This window comes from Rhipicephalus microplus, unplaced genomic scaffold, assembly GCF_043290135.1.
Source record: "Rhipicephalus microplus isolate Deutch F79 unplaced genomic scaffold, USDA_Rmic scaffold_13, whole genome shotgun sequence".
NCBI classification, from domain to species: domain Eukaryota; kingdom Metazoa; phylum Arthropoda; class Arachnida; order Ixodida; family Ixodidae; genus Rhipicephalus; species Rhipicephalus microplus.
In genome coordinates this window covers 30,187,933-30,200,577 of record NW_027464586.1, presented here as the reverse complement: position 1 = coordinate 30,200,577, position 12,645 = coordinate 30,187,933, and the positions used below count along the sequence as shown (strand labels likewise).

General features: G+C 50.0%; 1 protein-coding gene across 3 annotated transcripts in view; it reads right to left on the bottom strand.

Annotated features, from left to right (window-relative positions):
* The window catches only part of Gat (sodium- and chloride-dependent GABA transporter), an 879,924-nt gene that overhangs the window by 209,084 nt on the left and 658,195 nt on the right, over nt 1–12,645 (bottom strand). The gene's annotated exons all lie outside the window — the stretch shown is intronic.

The window sequence follows — 12,645 nt, the reverse complement described above, 5'->3', positions numbered from 1 at the left end:
TATCCTGCCACCACTATACGTCATTGAGAAGAAAATAGCACCACCTCTTCGAAACATGGGCCTGGAAATATTTAAATCAGTTTTTCTATCATTCGGCGCCTCGACTCTGGACTACAGCCAGAGGGATGTTTGCTACGCAATAGAGAAATTCATCAGTCAGACTTAAAGAATATTGAGCTAAATTCTTCAGTCATTAAACGCTTAAACATTATTATTCAGTAATCTTTTGTTGTGAAACCATTCCCTATCATATACGAGTGGTATTGTGAAGAAAAAAAATTCACCTAACACTCGGCCAATCCCCTGCATGGGGTAAGAGCCATGAGATGAGGAGAAGAAGAAGAAGACAAAAAAGTCGTCGCAGTCTAGGTTCTTGACTGATCTTGCTTTGTGGGTATGCGCTAGAGTATCAAGCATCATCATCATCATCATTTTGCTGCTATCGATAAAGCGTATTTGTTTGAGGCATTTTGTGTGCTCGTCGATCCCGCATCGTCATACTGGTGGAGGTGCTGGGTAGTCTTCATGCTTGGCATCTCTTCACGGACCCGATTTTCGAGCCCGGAATCACTACCAACCGTCGACACACCAGTCCACCATTTCAGTCGCCGTCTGCAAGGCCTGCCTCCCGAGCTCAATCGCTCAATCCCTTGCCAGAAACGGCCAGCATTCACTTGCCTCCTGAAGCCATCATGGCTACTGCAGCTCCATCGCACATGACACTTTTGAATCCTATAATTACTGACTGCTTTCGTGGTGAGACCTATGAAGACGCGCAAGACTGGCTGGACCAATTCGAACGCTGCGCGAAGTACAAGCAGTAGGCCACCCCAGAAGAAAAGCTCGTGAATGTCTACTTCTACCTGAAAGACAACGCCCAGACGTGGTACATCAACAGGGAAAGAAGCATGGCTACGTGGGACGACTTCCGCAACCAGCTGACTGACACCTTCACTAGTCTCGACAGAAAGGAGAATGCGCAACGTCTCTTGGAAGCTCGAATTCAAAAACCAAATGAGAGCTTCGCTATGTTCGCCGAGGACATGACCCGTCTTTTCGGCAGGGCAGATCCCGAGATGCTGTGGTATCTAATGGGAGGCGTGAAGGAGCAACTATTTGCTGGGCTTGGGAGAAATCCACCAACCACTGTTGCTGAGTTCACGAAAGAAGCCAGAGCTATTGAACGGGCCTTACAGCAACGGTACCGCCAGCAGAACGCGGTTAAAGTTCGAGAGAGTAGCCTCGTTACGACTGTGGTGAGCCTCTGGGACAACTACAAGGCTCTGCGGGAAGTCATCCAGAAGGTTTTGAGGGAGGAGCTTTGGCAGCTTGGTTTAATTCCAGCAACTGAACCGATGCCGGCATTGTATTTTTTCCCTGATGTTGTCCGCGATGAGGTCCATCAGGCTCTCTCTTCATCCGGCTATGAGGATGTGCGACGACATTTTACTTATGCTGATGCAGTCCGACGCCACATCGTGCCTTCAGCACAGCGGACTCCAATGACTGGATCACCACCAACCCTGCAAGCACAGTCGCTCTCAGCGCCGACGACTTTCCGAACCACACCTATCTCGCCGACAAGACAAATGCCATTTAGCCAAAATGTGAAGCCCACAACGTGGTTCAATAGTGAGTCCCCGCTTACCTACCAGAGTCGGAAAACCGATTTGTGGTGTACCGCTGACCGTCGCCCGGTATTTTTTCATTGTGGCGAAGCTGGGCACGTTTACAGAGTTTGCCGCTATCGCGACGCTCAGTACTCGATATGTCCTCGCTACCATGATTGCGCTACCTACGACGATCGATGCACGTACAACGACGCTTCTATGAACACACCGCCGCGGAATCCAATGAGGCCCGGGTCACGATCTCCATCTCCTGCGCAGGGCACTTCACCTTAATGTCGCAGTTTGCCCACGTCACCAGGGGCAGGTCCCCTAGCGCACGACGGGGAAACTAGACGCAGCGACATCAGGGGGTGGGGTTGCCAATAATCGAACTTCCGAACAGCCCCCATTGCAGACAAATGACAGCTCGAAGCCACCGATGCCGAAGACGACGACAGCAATGACTCATCCGACGAATGGAACAACTTCCGACGTAACCGACGTTATCAGCGCCGACCTCGTCGTTTACATTGACGGTCACCAAGTGACGGCTCTTGTGGACATCGGCTCCCACTTTTCCATAATAAGCCTGCAGCTAGCCGACAGACTAAGGAAAGTGAATATGCCATGACAGAGACCCAATATAAGAACTGCAGGAGGTCAGTTGATGACACCGGTTGGAAAGTGCACGGCCCGACCCGTCATCGCTGGTTCCACCTTTGTCACCCACCCTCTTCATTCCTCACGAGTGCTGTAAACAGCTGATATTGGGAATGAATTTCTTGCGCAAATACGGGACTGTGACTGACATCCGTGACAGAAGCGTAACGTTCACCTTAAGCTCGGAGACTGCTACAGATGAGGAACACCAGCCACCTCGCTTCAATATTGCCGATGATGACGTCATACTGCCGCCACGAAGTTCCCTCATATCCGTGCACTGTGACAAGTTACGAAACGGTACTGGCATCGCTGAACACATCAAGGAGCTCGAATTCACTTGCGGCATTTCTGTTGCCAGGGCTGTCATCACTATTACTGACGGATGCGCTGAACTCTTCACAAAATTCAGCAGAGAACGCCGACACATTGCTAAAAGCACGGCTACTGCCTATTTCGACTAACTCTCTCAAACAGAAGATTGTCAATTAGTAGAGGAAGCAGCAGCGTTTACTATCACTACACCGACACCTGTCGATCGTGTTATCTCCCATTGAGCGTTATCTCCCATTGAGCGAGACCGCCTTCTCACGCTGATCAACAAGTTACACGGCTGCTTCTCATCCACATCAAGAGTCGGTCAAACGGCATTGACGAAACATTTCATCATCAAGGATTTTGACGCCAGACCCATCCGGCAAAATCCTTATCGAGTCACAAAAAGGAGCGTGAAGCAGTTCAAAAACATCACCTGTAGTACTCGTCAAAAAGAAGGACGGCAGCTTGCGTTTCTGCGTCGACTACTGGAAGCTCAATCAGATCACATAGAAGGACGTCTATACTCTGCCACATATTGATGATTTATTGGATAGACTACGAAACGCGCGCTACTTTTTGTTCATAGACTTGATAATTGGCTACTGGCAAATTGAAGTGGATTAGAGAGATCGTGAGAAGACCACCTCTGTTACGCCCGATGGATTTTATGAATTTCAGGTACTTCCTTTCGGTTTGTGTTCGGCGCCAGCAACAATCCAGTCTCTTATGGACACGGCTCTGTCGGGACTTAAGTAACAAACCTGCTTGGTACACCTCGACGACGTGATTGTCTTTTCGGCGACTTTCGAGGAACATTTACGAAAGCTCGAAGCAGTTTTTGGAGCAATACGCTTGGCCGGTCTGCCTCTAAAACCTGAAAAGTGTCACTTCGGCTTCCACGAACTTCGATTCCTCGGTGAAGTCGTGAGCAGCCAAAGGATCCGACCCGACCCGGATAAAATTGCCGCTGTGGCCAACTTCCCGATTCCATCCGTCAAAAAATCCGTGCGACGTTTTTGGGACTCTGTGCCTATTACCGGCGGTTTATTGCCAATTTTTCGCGCGTCGCGTGGCCGTTGACACAGCTTACTCGAAAAGAAATCCCCTTCACATGGGGCGAAGACCAGCAGCAGGCATTTCACGAGCTTCGTCAGCGCATGCGAAAACCGCCCATGCTCGCCCACTTCGATGAAGATGCGCCAACAATACTAAATACAGACGCTAGTAAGTGGGTCTTGGAGCAGCACTCCTACAGTCGAAGGAAAACACAGAAAAGGTCATCGCTTACGCCAGCAGTATGCTGTTACAATCAGAAGCTAACAATATTACGACGGAGAAAGAATGTCTTGCAATGGTGTGGGCAGTCCTGAAATTTCGTCCTTATCTCTACGGCCGCCCATTTACCGTTATTAGCGATCACCACTTGCTCTGGTGGTTAATCACTTTGAAAGATCCATCTGGCCGTCTTGCGCGCTGTAGTCTTCAGCTCCTAGAATTTGACTTCATTGTTACCTACAAGTCGGGAAAACGACACACCGATGCCGACTGTCTTTCTCTATCTCTTGTTGGAACGGCATCGCTGGATGACGACGACGACACGGCCTTTTTGGGAATTGTGGACACCGCCGTCTTTTCTCAACAGCAGCGCGTCGACCTTGAACTACTACCACTCATAAATAACCTACAAGGGCGAACGAATAGCGTGTCGAAGTTATTTTCGAGAGGGCTGCTGTCGTACTGCTTGCGGAATGACGTTCTTCATAAGAAGAACTTCTCACGCGCCGGCAGCAGCTACTTGCTCGTCATTCCTTCTTCGCTTTGCCGTGAGGTACTGCAAGCATGCCACGACGAAGCTACCACTGGTCACTTGAGTTACGCAAGAACATTGGCGAGGATAAGGCGAAACTATTACTGGTCAAGACTTGCCGAAGTTGTCAAAACTTACGTGCAGGCATATATAGATTGCCAGCATCGTAAGCCACCATCCTTCAAACCAGCTGGCCTGGTGCAGCCTGTCCGAGTGCTGGCGACACCGTTCACATGAATTGGCATGTATTTTCTAGGCCCCTTCCCAAAGTCTGCAACAGAAAACAGGTGAATAATTGTCGCCACGGATTGCGTGACACGATACGTGAAGACAGGGGCTCTGCCACGGGCAATGGCAGCTGAAGAGGCGCAATTTTTCATCGAAGGCATCGTGTGAAGACATGGTGCTCTCGCAATAGTCATCACCGACAGAGGTACTGCGTTCAGGGCCGAGCTTTTGGACACCATTTTCCGACTATGTGGTACAGATCACAGGAAGACAACGGCGTATCATCCCCAGACCAACGGGCTCACCGAACGCCTCAACAAGACCCTGGCTGACATGATAAGCATGTACGTAGATGTAGAGCACAAGAACTGGGACGTCATTTCGCCCTACCTAAAGTTCGCGTACAACACGGCTCGTCAGGAGACCACTCGGAAGACACCCTTTAGTCTCCTTTACGGACGCGAGGTTACGACTACGTTAGACGCAATGCTCCCCAATGAAAATGATTGCAATGAGACGGACGGCGAAGAGTTTACCCAGCCAGCAGAAGAAGCCAGACAACTTGCCAGGTTGCAAATCACTGAACAACAAGACGACGATGCCAAACATTACAACCTCCGGCACAGACAAGTCATATACAACGTGGATGCCAAAGTAGGGGTCTGGTCACCTATTCGTAAGCGTGGGCTCTCCTAGAAGCTGTTACGAAGATACTTCGGACCCGACAAGGTTCTGCGACGTATCAGTGACGTCACTACGAGGTTGTTCCGGACGGCGTGCAGTGTTCGAAGTGGCGCAGACATTCACCAGAAATCGTCCATGTTCTTCGGATGAAGCCTTAGTTTCAGTGATTAACTGTGCATTTTTGGTTTCGCCTTGATTCTCGAACATTTAACGTCTGGGCGATGTTTTTTAAAGGGGAAATAATGCAGCGCGTATGTGCCAGAGGTGGCGACGACGAAGCAGCGTGAGTGTCCTTGGCCGAGGTCAAAAGACGAAAAAGTCGTTGTAGTCTTTTTCCTGCGACCGATAAAGCGTATTTTTTTAGGCGCTTTGTGTGTTCGTCGATCCCACGTCGTCACAATACTAACTCCCGTATTTACAAACGGTCCTCGACTCAAATTTCATCCTTCACTTGACTACGTTGAGTACTGCGTCGTTGCTCGACTAAAATTGACGCTGCGCTTCTCAAGAATTGCTGCAGGATATTGCCGATATGCAGTGACTTTGTCTGCCAAGAGACGGCGCTTCTATCGAATTTCTCAAGTCAAAAAGAAGTGTTAGGTGAAAGGACGTTCTAGAATAGTGGGGTAAGTGTCCATCACTTGTGGCACATACCCGCATACCAGCGGCACATACCTGCCTGTGGGTATGCTCCGATCTCTGACGGGAAGTGTTAGAAGACGTGCGCGACGGGATTGTGACATTATTCATGTCTGGACCAGCGCGTCATATTCGTCAAATCATCTTACGCTCGAAGTCACTAAAGTTAGTTAAGAAATGCTTCGCATTTAGAAAATCCTGTGTTTGGCGCTCTTTGGCCTGAGTCGCCCTTGCGTCACTAAGATCTGTCATCATCCTCGATAGGTGGATGATTATGAACTTTGCTCGAAAATTATGACCCGAACCGGAATCGCAATAAAGCTCCCGTGTTACACGGCCACTTTCGTTGGCGATCCAGACTGGCAATGTTCCATGGCATTTGATGATTTATTTGTTTAAAATAGTTTAAAGGCGCAATCGTGAGTTGTCGCTGCAACGGGGAGATCGCAGCCTACTGTGTCTCAGCTTGAGCGAAACTATGACGAACGGTGAACGGTGTCTGCGCAACATCTCAAGATCCGCGCTTTTCATACAGACTCGAAAGGAGCACCGTGGAACCGAAGAGCACAGCTGGTCATGGCTGCAATAAGTGCGTGCTCACCAACTAACTACGCGCTTCCATGGCACATAAATAGTCTTTCTGCGTAGCCTCAGTTCTTATGTTCGTGATAACAACTCGTGGTGGTGGTGAGGGCACTATCAGGTGCGGAAACACAGAAAGAAACACGTCGCTGTTCAGTCGCTCACTGGATCGTCCATCCCAGCAACTTTCTCGTAAATTTGAAGTATTTAAATGCGAAGGTTTTCTCAGCGAACTTCAGTGAACTTCAGCGACTTTGAGCGTATCTACCTACCTAACCGCCTACGACTTTTAGCTCTCCTGGCCGTTTCGATAATTGTATAAAAATTGTTATGGCATAACCTGACTGTATGATGAGCATGAGTGACGAGACATAACATGAAAATCATGACATTTATGTCATGAATATCATGATTTACGTTTCATGGTCTCACTGCTTTCGCGGTTGTTTCGTTCAGATGTTAAGGAAGATTCAAAATTGCTATAGTATGACATGTATGCATGGCGAACACAAAAGACACCCTAATATAATTTGACAGGTATGTGGGGTTGAACGTCTCAAAAGCATCATATGAATATGAGAGTCACCGTTGTGAATGGCTCTCAAGATTTAGACTTTATGGGGTTCTTTAACGTGCACCAAAATCTAAGCACACGGGCCTAGTGCATTTTCCCCTCCATCAAAAGTGCAGCCGCCACAGCCAGGATTTGATCCCGTGACCTGCAGGTCAGCAGCTGTACCTTAGCCTCTAGACCACAGCGGTGGGGTAGACCCTATCATAAAAATCACGACATGCGTGTCATCTAATAACAAGACTACATACCACACTCATGATGCGCTCGCGGCTGTTTTGGTAGCTTCAAATGTACCCATTACGCGAACGGACAGCATAGGTAAATGACACGTTCAAACATGATAATCATGACATGCGTGTCATGAAACAACATGACTACATGCTGCATTCAGGTTGTGCTCGCCGCCGTTTCTCTAGCTTCACATTTGCCAAGTTCAATATTACGTCATGTGAATGGATGACGGAGGTATGTGACTGGTGGAAACATGATAATATTGAGAAGCGTCGCATGGGAGAACATGACTACATGCCACAGTCAAGGCGCCAATACCCTACGAAGTGACCCGGCACGCGTGCGCGCCGGCGTCTGTTTCGACGCGTCACGCCGGCAATGCCACACCAGACACCGACCTGCTTGCCATACACTCGCAGGCACGCACCGCGCTGCGAGGCTTTGACGCATGCGCGTTTGAGAGCACCTGGTCTCCCTCCGTCACGAAGAGAGGCAGACGTGGTGCTGCCTGGGTAACGTCATCGGCGTGAAATGCAGGATGTCACATTTCGCCACTGTAATTTCACACTGGTTGGCTCCTGGCCGCACCGAGGTCGTGCCTGTCGCGCCTGGCGTCAGACTATTGGCCGCAAGATTGAGCGTCGCCTGGCGGCCACTTATCGAAAAGGCGAAGTGTGAACTGCTCCGTGCGTCGTCTGCTAGCCATGTCGTGTTTCTATGTGCGCTTGCATCATGCACTTTCTCATAGCGTGGTTTGTCCGTTCACGTCAGCGTGAATGTAACTGTTTCTACATGGCCTGAAACGACGTACAAGAGCATTTGGTCTTGCTCGGCTGCTAATGCATTATAATAAGATCGACGAGTACAACATTTCAGAGTGATGTTTATTGTAATCGTACCCTCCATTCAGCAGAATAATTTCAGAGTGGGTGCCTTTTTCTGTTTCAAGTAAATCGCTAAATGCTCTTGGCATCCTGAGAAACGTGAGGACTAATAAATGATGCTTGATTGAGCGTTTTTTAGAAACTCGGCTGTAAAAAACAAAACAGGCTCTATAGGCTGTGCACTTTCGCGCTGTTGGTAGGTGTACAACTACGGCACTGTATTTTTTTGATGTTGCGATGAGCCTTAGTGGTGGTTATGTGGCCCTGTTCCAGCAACATCAAATAATTACTATCACATAAACTCTGGCACTTTGGTGCTTAAACTGTACTTAAAATAGAGTTACCGTGCGCAATCGTGTGCTTATAGAATTAAGAACGCTTCAAAGAGCCCAGACTTTGAAACAGAGTTCAGACAACGTGCCTTACGCGTGTGTACTGGTGGACCAAAACGACAATAAGGGGATTTGGCGGACACCAGGTAGTGGAGCTCTGGCTGATTGAAGATAAAGAAGGCGATCTTGCTGTTCGGCTGCTGAGAGTTGCTGTGTCAACGTTCATCGGTCTTTGGTTCGTGCTGCACCGCGACACTGGTGGAAGTTCTGGGACGCAACCCTACCTAATGCTCCATACTCCCACTGGGAGCCGTTCATCTAGCTCGGACGCATTGTCACCCATTGCAACTCCCGTGCACCGGTTCAGTCGGCGGCTGATAGGCCTCGCTCCAGAGTTCGCGCCTTCCACGGAACCTCGCAAGTGCCGATTACCTCTCCAAATGGCCAACGCCAGTCCGCAACCGGCACCCCAAGGCCCCCCGCCAACACAGCCTTCACAGGTAACCATCTTTCAACCGCTGGTTCCCTATCACTTTAGTGGCGGCGCCCATGAGGACGTGGACGACTGGCTTGAGCACTACGAGCGTGTCGCCAAGATTAATCTGTGGCCTAAACAAGAAAAGCTCTCACGCGCCTATTTCTACCTTGACGGCGGTGCGAAAATTTGGTATGAGAACAGAGAAGCCAGTCTGTTAACTTGGGGCGACTTCCGACAACAGCTTGTCGATACGTTCACCAATGTCGATCGACGCGACCGTGCGCAGCAGCTGTTGGAGCTACGGGTTCAAAAACCCAATGAAAGCGTTACTATGTTTGCTGAAGATATGACTCGCCTTTTTCGTCGAGCTGACCCGAACATGAGAGAAAATAGGAAGTTGAGCTACCACATGCGCGGCGTTAAGGAGCAACTTTTCGCCGGGCTACTGCGCCACCCTCCAAGTACCGTAGTTGATTTCATCAAGGAGGATACGGCTATCGAGCGGGCGCTCCATCAACGATGCAGGCAGTATCATCGAATGTCTAGCAGCGCCCCAATCAATGCTGCCGCCATACCTGAGGATCAATGCTCCCTGCGAGACCTCATTAGGGAGATAGTTCGCGAAGAACTTCAAAAGTTCCGGAATCCAGTTGCTCAAACCCCCGTTGCGTCCGTCGCTGAACTGGTACGTGACGAAATTCGCCACGCCTTTTCTACCGCTGGTTCTGGTGACGAGCACCGTCCCATGAGCTATGCCGATGCTCTGCGACGTTCACCATCTAGTACATCGCCGCCATATCACCCAGTGCCGACGGCCCTTTGGTTACTGCGGCAAGAGCAGACCCTGAGCCGACCGCCAAGCCAACCGACGTACCACCAGGCGTCCACAGCAGCACCATGGACATCGCAAGAAGGTAGGCTCAGACGTCCACCGCTACGAAGAACAGACGCATGGCGCACAATCGATCGACGTCCACTATGCTTTAACTGAGGAGGTGCAGGTCATATTGCCCGTCATTGCTGGCACCGCAATGATTCGTTCCGCCCGCTTCCAACATGGTCTGACGATCGACGTGCGAACGAAGAATACATACCCCGCCGGGAGGACGCCTCTTTTCATGGAGCCCGTTCTCACTTTTACGAATACCTTACTTCTGACGAGGAGGCAATACCTACCCGCCAGCCAGGTTTGGGACGTCAATCCCGCTCTCCTTCTCCCGCTCATTCACCTTCGTCACACCGACGTACCTCCGCGGACCTTAACGCAAGAAGGTCACGCAGCCCGCGACGGGGAAACTGAGGGCGGCGACCTCTGGGGGTAAGGTTGCAGGCCACGAAGATGACGACGAAAAGCCCCCATTACACGACGCTGTAAATCCGACAAGACGTGAGAGTGACGACATTGTGACCGCTGACCTGAGTGTTTTTCTTGACGGCCAGAAAGTAACAGCCTTAGTCGACACCGGTGCCGACTTTTCTATCATCAGTCAGGACCTCGCCATGCGCCTCGAGAAAGTGAACACCTTGTGGACAGGCCCTTAAAAAAGGACGGCAGGTGGTCAGTTATTGATGCCCTCTGGAAGATGCGCAGCGAGAATTGACATATGAGGTTCTTCTTTCGTTGCGTCGTTCGTCGTTCTCGCCGCATGCTGCAAGGATCTAATTATTGGTATGGACTTCTTACGAGAGTACGGCGCCGTCATCAATATCCCAGACAGTTTGATTACATTCCGCAACAGTTTGGGCGCACCTGACTGTACACAAGCGCGACCAAACCAATTGCGTCTAACTGATGACGATGTGGTTCTCCCTTCACGGTCATGCACGCTTGTTTCTGTGGCAGCCGCTGTCCAGTTTGACGGCGAAGGAGTAGCAGACCGAATAAGCTCGCTCCTCTTCACACACGGCATTTCTGTTGCACGAGGTTTCGTCAGTGTCGCCGCTGGACGCACGGGCTTACTTCTGACAAATTTTAGTGATGAGCACCGGCACCTTCCAAAAGGCATGGCCGTCGCTTACTTCGACGATATCACAGACGCAGAAGGCTGCTTGGCAGTAGTCGACGAGGCGCCAAAACTTGATTCGACACCAGTTCTTGACGTTAGCACTAATCTGCCTAAGAACGAGTGAAAGAGGCTTCTTGAGCTACTGGCCGAATTCAAAGACTGCTTTTTGACAACATCAAGAGTTGGCCGCACGCCTCTAACCAAGCATCGGACAATTACCGAGGACATGGCGAGACCAATTGACCAAAACCCCTATCGCGTGGCTGCAAAGGAACGTGAAGTGATACAAGAGCAAGTCGACAAAATGCTAGCAGATGACGTCATTCAGCCCTCAAAAAGCCCCTGGGCATCACCTGTAGTCCTCGTTAAAAAAAAAGATGGCAGCCTGCGCTTCTGTGTAGATTACCGAAAACTCAATCAGGTGACAAAGAGAGATATGCATCCACTTCCTCGTATAGATGACTCTCTCGACAGACTTCGACATGCTCGTTACTTTTCATCGATGGACTTAAGGAGTGGGTATTGGCAAATCGAGGTAGACCCAAGAGACCGCGAGAAGACTGCTTTAGTGACACCAGATGGCTTATATGAATTTAAAGTCTTGCCCTTTGGTTTATGTTCAGCGCCTGCTACCTTTCAAAGACTTATGGATACCGTACTTTCTGTGTTGAAGGTAAAAACCTGCTTGGTCTACCTTGATGATGTCGTAGTTTTCGCCGCAACATTTGACCAGCACCTTAAAAGACTTGAGGCAGTTTTACAAGCCATACGGTCTGCGGGCTTGATGTTGAAGCCTGGAAAATGCCACTTTTGCTATGAAGAGCTGCAATTTCTCGGCCACGTTGCCAGTCACGCAGGCGTTTGTCCTGATCCTGAAAAGATCGCAGCTGTTGCACAGTTCCCGGTGCCGACTGATAAGAAGGCTGTCAGACGATTCCTCGGACTATTTGCGTATTATGGGCGATTTAACGCGGACTTCGCACGCATCACATCACCGTTGACCCGCCTCACGAGAGAAGACGTTGCTTTCCAATGGAGCAACGAAGAGTAAGCTGCTTTTAAGAACCTCCGCCAGCGACTACAGACGCCTCCAGTGCTTGCCCACTTTGATGAGAAAGCCCCAACGATGCTACACACGGATGCCAGCAATATTGGTTTGGTAGCTGTGCTTGTGCAGCTGCAAGAGGGCACAGAAAGAGTAATCGCCTATGCAAGCCGAACACTAACACGCGCCGAGACTAATTACTCCACGACTGATAAGGAACGCCTCGCCGTGGTATGGGCGGTCACAAAATGTCACCCGTATTTATACGGCCGCCCTTTCAAAGTCATCAGCGACCACCACTCACTGTGTTGGTTGACAAATCTTAAAGATCCTACCGGGAGATTAGCGCGTTGGAGTCTCACGCTGCAGGAGTACGACATGACTGTCGTACACAAGTCAGGAAAGCGCCACATGGACGCCGACTGTCTATCCCGCTCACCCATTGAATCGGCAACTCTATCCGATGAGGAGGAAACAGCATTTGTCGGTGTGCTTGACTCAACCGCTATTGCACAGCAACAACGTGGCGACCCTGAGTTACTTGCCCTTATTAATTACCAGGAGGGA